A 7,870-nucleotide genomic window follows, 5' to 3' on the forward strand; every position below is an offset into this window, starting at 1 on the left:
TGCAAAATTACTGCTGAAGTAAGATGGATAACACTGATGGGTACTGTTTTAAATGTGTTTTTGCACGGGTGAGGACTGCAGCAGTTTAGATCCACAGCTTCCCCCTCAGCTTGAAATATACACAAGTTTACACCACATTTTCCTCTCCACAACATCATATCATAGACTGCCATGTCACACTGAATGAATAGCAGTACTGAAAATCCTCTATGAGGAATTAAATAAACAGTCTTGCTATTTGAACAACAAATCAATACCCTGTGCAGTCAGCAGAAAATTAGGTCTGCCTTATTTTGTTCCAAATCACAACGACCCAGATGCTGAAAAATCCTTAGCTTTGCTCAGTCGGTATTTACCCCACCAGCCACTTTGGCAGAGCAGCAGTCATTGTCAGAAGCTCAGTTTCCACTTGTCTACATTTAGACCCAGATAATTCACTGTTTTCCAGCACACTGCTCAAGCCTCTTTTAGGCACACTTTGATTTGTTGCCCTGAAGCCTTCAGAGCAACACAAAGCAAAACAGACAGCTCAAGCTCGTCTCTCTCAGGTTGAGTTAAGTAAGTGAAGAATCTGAGTCATTCTGCTTGTAGGCCTGGTTGGTTCTATAATCTATTGGCTACGATAAAAATTCAAATAATAACATCTGGCCATGAGTTCTGCTGCAAATCACCACAATTATGAAACCAGAGGGCAAGTACCCATACTGAATATCATCAGGAGGTATCTTTCTGATTGCATTATTTTATATAAGTTAATACATCAGTCTCTTCTAGCTTTGCTAATATGTTTTTAATTTTGCAGTGTCATTACTCCAACTTACACTTTTAGCTGTAAAGGTGTTTGTAGTTAGACTGACTATTGGCAGCATCAGAAATAAATTCTCTGGATGAAAATGTCTTGTTGAGGTCAGAGGAGAATGGTTAGACAGCTGACAGGAAGGCATCAGTAACTCAAATAAACACTTGTTATAACTAAGGCATGCAGGAAAGCATTTCTGGATGCACAATGCATCAAACCTCGAAGCAGATGAATTGCAGCAGAAGATCTCCCCAAATACCACTGCTGTCAGCAAAGAACAGGAAAATTAATTGTACTCATAGTTTCAGACTCACCAAAATCAGACAATAGACGATTGGAAAAACGTAGCTCTGATGATTCTGCTGCAACATTTAGATTATCGGAACAGAAGTGCATGTGTCCATCCTCCCAGGTATCATTGGCTGGTGGTGATGGTTTAATTGGGTTATTTTCTTGCACTTTAGTACCAACTGAGCATCATTTAAACAGCAATATTTTTGCTAACCATACCCTTATAACCCTAGTCTACCCATCTACACTGAAAAACAGGCCATGTTGGATTTACTTGATTCAATAATGGACATTGGTTGCACACAAATGTTTTGCTTTGGCAGAAACTTAAACAACTGAGTTAAATCAACACAACTTTTTCATATTCAGTAAACCTGTGCATTTTATGTTCATAAAACGCGATTGAAACATGTTCAGATGAAGTAAGTTGAGTTCTTGGAATATTTTAATCCTTCACAATTTTGTCATTTTATTTCAACAGTATTCAATAACTTTTACCCCAATACTACTTGGTCACTTAAATACTACATGCTGTCTTCATATTACATAATGTTCAACAAAGTCTAGATCCTGGTTACCATAAAAATTTAATGGGTCTTCAACAACTACCATCCTTCTATCTTTATCCTGGTTGCAGGAGGGCTGGGAAATAACCCTGAAGTGATAGGTTACAAGGCACGGTACACCCTGGACAGCTGACCAGTCTATCACATAGAAACAAACAACCATTTACACTCACAGGTAATTTAGAATCACCAGTTAACCCTAACTCTAATAACTGCATGACTTTTAACTGCGGGAGGAAACCAGAATAACCAGAGAGAAACCTGCAAACTAGCCAGAATGTGGATTTGAACACAGGACCTTCTTACTGTGAAGCAACAGCACTAACCACCATGCCAACAATCTAGGAAATGTAGGAAAGCTATGATTTCCTGTATTTGATGCAGAATTGTTTTGTTTTTGTAATAATACACAATAAATAGCAATAGCATGCACGTGGTGTGTGTGTAGTTGTCTGCCTCTTTTAACTCCAGTGATTTTCCTGCAGTTTGAAATCTTGTGCGATCTTGTGAATTTCATGAGTTCAGCAACTAACCACTCGTACTAGATTGTATCAGGTCGTCTCAACAAGAACAAATTAAGTTGTTGAATTTCGTACAGATTCTTCATGATTTAATTACGTTCATAGAAACATGAAATTATTGTGTTCAAATTACAAGTTAGACTTTTTTAATGTAACAACCACTCAACTTACTTTTTTTGGTATACTAAAAAACAGTAGAGGTGGCTGCTTGACAGAGATGGATGCCTTCCTGAAACCACGATCTAAAGAGCGCGAGTCTGAAACCCGTGCAGTGTCGTGGGATTTAACATTGATATATTATTGACTTACTTCACTTGAACATGATATGAACAATTTAATCTAGCCTCTCTGCATATCATGTAGTTTCTACACTAGTTACACTTAACTTTAAAGCATGAGGCAATTGTGTTAAATACACGCAAGATGCTTACGTAAATCCAAGAGCTGGCCAATCCCTTTTTTTCAGTGTACTGACAGCTGTTTAAAACAGGATAACCCGTCGTGTGCAGCTGACAAATTTGCACCAAATGTGTGATGTTATCATGTCAATATAGACCAATGGTGTTTCCAGCACATTACACAATCTGTGCCACGAGTAATAAGAAATAAGAGAGAAACTAGAGTTACTCTTTATGTTCATCGTGAAGAAGCAAGGACTCAGCCTTGTCTATCCTCATTCCAGTGATTGCAGTCATGTCAAAGCCGATGATTAAGCACTTCATAAAAACTCTGCAGACTTTCATTCTTTCATATTTGAACCTTGAAACAACAAAAGGCTTTTGAATCAACGCGCTCAACACAATATTACAGTGTGCACGACTGAAATATCTGTAATGAGCGTTCATTGTGACGATTACTGTAGATTGAAAGGTGATTTTTTTAAAATATGTATAGTTTTTACCCACAAAGACCGTGTGGCTCAGCCCATACAGCATTTTGGCTCATATAGCACTCCTCAGGAGAGATGATTCCTGCAGCTGCTGTAAATGTAATAACTAACATAAAACTGCAGATACTACGCTCAGTATTTCCACCCTCTTGGAGTTAAGTACACTCAAAACCTACAGGTGACACAGATGAACTAGCTTTTAATCAGGTGAGTTTTTAATATTTGAACCTGTCCATTAAACCCTCCTGATGATGCGTTTATTTCAATACTTCAGTCTTCCCACAGATGCATTACTCTCCAGTGTGTCACCCAAACAACATATTTTCTCTTTGGCCTTTTCAGCTGAAATGAGTCTTTTTCCCTTCTTTTTTGAAAGAGGTAAAGCACAGTCTCGCTCTGCAGAGATGATGTTTTAATACGTCAAACCAAGGTTGTCAGTCTCTGCTTAATTGCACTGATTCATCTTTTGTTTGGTACTTTAATTCGGTGCAATCTTGTGGGTGTTACGCTTCACTACAGAAAAACAAACAGATTCAGGATTCAAAACTGGCTGAGAAGGCTTACGAAAAATATGTTTTATTAATATGGAGCACACACCAAAAGACAGATTTTCAATGTCGGGGGATTAACCTGGTTAAATCACTATGCCATACACATGACCTGCTCTGGAGCGATCCAGCCATCCATTTTCTTCCACTTATTAAATTCAGGGTCACAGGTGGGCTCGACTCTATCCCAGCTATCATGGGTAGAGATGCAGGGGAAGACCCGAGACAGGTTGCCAGTTTATTGCAGGGATGACACAGAGAGACAGACAACCACTTGCGCTCATGGACAATTTAGAATTGCCAGTTAACCTAACCCACAGCGTTCGCATTATGAGAGGAACATGGAGTACATGCAAAATCCAAACCCCACACAGAAGGACCCAAGCCAGTAGATTTTAACCCAGGACCTTCTTGCTGTAAAGCTATAACACAACACTGCCAAATCTTCTCAAGAGCCATTTAAGATTAAAGTCAAACATATTTTCACAGATGGTCCAGACTGATATAAATTTTCATCTTAGGAACCATAAAGGCCAAAGCTTGATCCTTTAGTCTTGCTCTTCCCCTCTTCGAGAAGAGGGTATAGGAGGAAACATTCGGTGCATAAATCCTGCGTTCCACTGCAGATGTGGAAAACTGGTATTTCTATTAAGACTTCTTTGCAATCCACCAAAAGGGCACACGTACACACGTGCCCCCATCCACAGACAGACACACAGATACTCACATTATCATGTGATGATAACATTTACATCACTAGCATCCAAGTGGACCCTAGCAGACTCATGTATGCAGAAAATCTAGCACACCTATTATGCAAGCTGGTGAAGGCAACACAGAAGACATCATTTTGTCTGCAGGGAGGACTGCACTGAAGCTCACTCTTCAGCTTAGGCACCAGTCACAAAGATGTAGAGACTGGTTGCTGACCACCGGTATCCACTGGTAGCTAGGAAAAAATCCTTAACCATTTCCAGGTGGCTGCTGGAGGTTGCTAGCAGATGCTATGAAATCCGCTGCTAAAGCCCTCTTTACATAGGCCTGGCGACTAGACAATGATCTCTGTTAAGCACCGGTTGGAAGAGGAAAAATGTATACTCCCGTACTGGTTGCAGAAGGTTGTTTATTGTTCCTAGGTGACACTGGTCAAAGGTACTGCACCAAAAACATCCGTGCAACTGGCCATTAGCAGCCTGCCATCATCACCTGTGGTTTGTACGAAAGATGTTATCCAGAGTTGCATTGCACTTTTTAATGTTTCAGCCCATCTAAGCAGTAGGTGAGTGAGTGTTTGTAGAGTCGTATCTTCCATCTAAACTACAAGGGACCACATCGCTCTCTTTGCAGCCAGCAAGCACCAGGAACTACTCGCCAATTCATCAAGAAAAATACATGGAGGTTGCCAGGGGGCTGCTGACCAGATTCTTGGCCCTTCATAAGTGCTCTCCACCAAGTTTCATACTTTTGTTGGGCTTCTTATTTTAACTATTGAGATTTTTTTGACTATTCACTAAGATTTTTTTGTGCTCCTTAGCAGCTCCAGTCCTGTCATTTGATTGTTTTTAGCAAATTTTAGAAAATGAAAAGTGAATTTGAAAGTAGAGTTAATTTAATTTCACCTCTCAACAGTAATGAGTCTGTGCACCTTACTATCAATTTGTAGAGTAATTAAGCTTTGCTTTTCTGTCGTGCAATTCCTCGGGTGGTGTTTTTGGTCTCCTTCCTATTCTTTTAATATTGCACAGTACAATTACATGTTCAAGTTAATATGAAAGTCTCTGTGCTGTGTGAAGCACTTCTGTGAGTAGAAACCAACTGAGCTATAATTTGACTGCATAATTTCTATTTTCTGCAGCAGGACTTGAGCCCCTTAGAATAAATAAGAGTCTGCATGTTGATTGGATGTTGCCCATTCTTTAATTTAAAAAAAATACCAACCCTAGTCTCAAAGTCTCTGCTTCTATTATGTTATAAGAGCTCCTTTTAATCTGAAAGGATGTCCAGTTCTTCACTTCTGCAGCAGCTCTTTTGAAGTATCATCCGGCACACTCATTTCCTCTGCTCTGTCCTCCTCTCTCTCATGTCCCACTCATCTAAACAGTTTAGACAGTTTAGACAGTTTAGACAGGAATCAATCAGCAACTGCCAAGTAAACTTCATCTCACTTTTGGTGTATTGTTTCAATCATAAATCTTGTATTTGTTATTTTAGGAAGCACTGCCAGCCACCACACAAGCTGTCTGATTTCTAACTTAGACTATTGAAATATGGGCAAAAATATTAACGTAGTATTAGGCTAAGTAAGGGCAAAGGCTGAGACTTAACACTGTTTACCTTCCGATGTTTGCCTATGCATAAACATATGCTCAGTGATAACAGTGAATTAAACCACACACTGTTATTTCCTTTCTTTGCACCTGCAAAGTGTCTCCAAAGTCCACAGCAGCAAGAGGTTCATCCACTAACAGCTGTTCTGACTTTTGTATTCATGTATGGCAGGTGCAGAGTGCTCCATTAATCCCCCCTGCCACATCAACAACAAAACTATTGGAAAGTTTTGACTTCTGTGCTTCAGGAGACAGACAACAACCGGCAGTGCTGCTTTTTGTACTGGAATTTAGAAAAATCATTGATGGCTCTGAGTGGCACTTCTTTGTCTAGATTCATTGTTGCTTTTCTATTTGAAAAACTTCCATATTCACATTTATTCTGGCTTTTCTTCTTTTAAGGTCCCAGGCTACTCACAAAACATCCAAGGCCCTCTGGCTAATGATACATGTGAATAAATATGTTAACATGGATTTAAACGTTTAGTGTTTCTGCCTGTAATCCACTCTGCCTTATTTTTAGTAGCAGTGTTGCTTTTGTCAAAATAACCATTTATATTCACAGTTTCTCCCCATTTCCTGTTCCTCTTGACAGAAGTAGGGAATGCTATTGGTACATTTTGTGCAGTCTTTGAAAAAGTCAAATGATGGGCAAACTCCCTCTTCTATTAAAGCGCAATAAAGCTTGTGTTACCATAAATAATGTGATAAATTACCAGCAGTGACCAGCAGTCAAAGCATAGATGCCCAGAGCTTCTTCTCTAATCATCCAAGGAATGTAATTCTCCATCTCCTGGGTCTGGGTCTCCTCCCACTTAGACATGCACACAACACCTCAGTTAGGAGGAACCCAGGAGGCTTAAAGCAATTGCCCAAACCACCTCAACTGGCTCCTTTCAATGTGGAAGAGCAGCGGCTGTACTCTGAGCCCCTCCCGATTGTGTGAGTACGTAATCTCTAAGGGAGAGTTCAGCTGTCTTTTGAATGAAGCTCATTTCCATCACTACCCAAAGCTCATAACCACAGGTATGAATGTAGATGGAGTGGTAAATCTACAGCTTTGCTTTCAGGCTCTGTTCACTCCACTCTTTCCACACTTGTGCTCAAGACCTTGAAGTTCTTAAATGCAAGCTGGCCTCAGACTTGGAGGCGCTCGGATTGTGGTTTCCTCATATTTTATGTGATACTTTGGATCCCTGCAGGCCAGTGAAGAGTATTAGGCTTATGAAACAGAGGCTTTAAGTATTTCGAAATATATATGTGAGTGTATGTGTGTGTGTGTGTGTGTGTGTGTGTGTGTGTGTGTGTGTGTGTGTGTGTGTGTGTGTGTGTGTGTGTGTGTAGTAAAACTGTGTAAATTAGTAAAAACAAAGTTTACCTGAGGAGAAGGCATCCCACACAGTCTAGCAGCAAATGCAAAATCCCCTTTTTCTGTGATTTTATGAGTGAAAAATATGTATGAAAACATGTCAGACAGGGTGGTTGTGTTGCAGCTTCCTGCAGATGAAGAAAATCTGCTTTTGTATTTTAAAGAAAGGAGAGTGAAGCTGGAGAAAGGCAGAGAATATTAATGCCGCCTGAGGCAGCCTGAAGTGAATCTGAATGGAGCTCTGCTGACCATCAGACACCTCAGAGGAAAACCAAGAAGGCTGGTGAAAATGTCCTCCTCTCCCTTTAATGTCTCTGTCTCTTTCATCTCTGCCACGTATGGTGAGGTTACGTGAGGTCGCTTGAAGGACAATCCACTCGACAATATGAACGTATGATGATTTTTAGCTTAGATTTTTTTTAGCTTTTTGGGCCATTTTTTTGTGATAATTGCAGTCAGACAGTCAAGTCTAGGCTTCAGTTTTGGTGAGTGAAATTCTATTTTATTAGTTCATATCTTAGCACTAGCATCTCCAGCCCAGCCTCCTGTCCTTTTGTCAT

The sequence above is a fragment of the Diplotaxodon limnothrissa genome, linkage group LG9, assembly GCF_057381915.1.
Source record: "Diplotaxodon limnothrissa isolate DT_005_m linkage group LG9, D_limnothrissa_male_GT1.1, whole genome shotgun sequence".
NCBI classification, from domain to species: Eukaryota; Metazoa; Chordata; class Actinopteri; order Cichliformes; family Cichlidae; genus Diplotaxodon; species Diplotaxodon limnothrissa.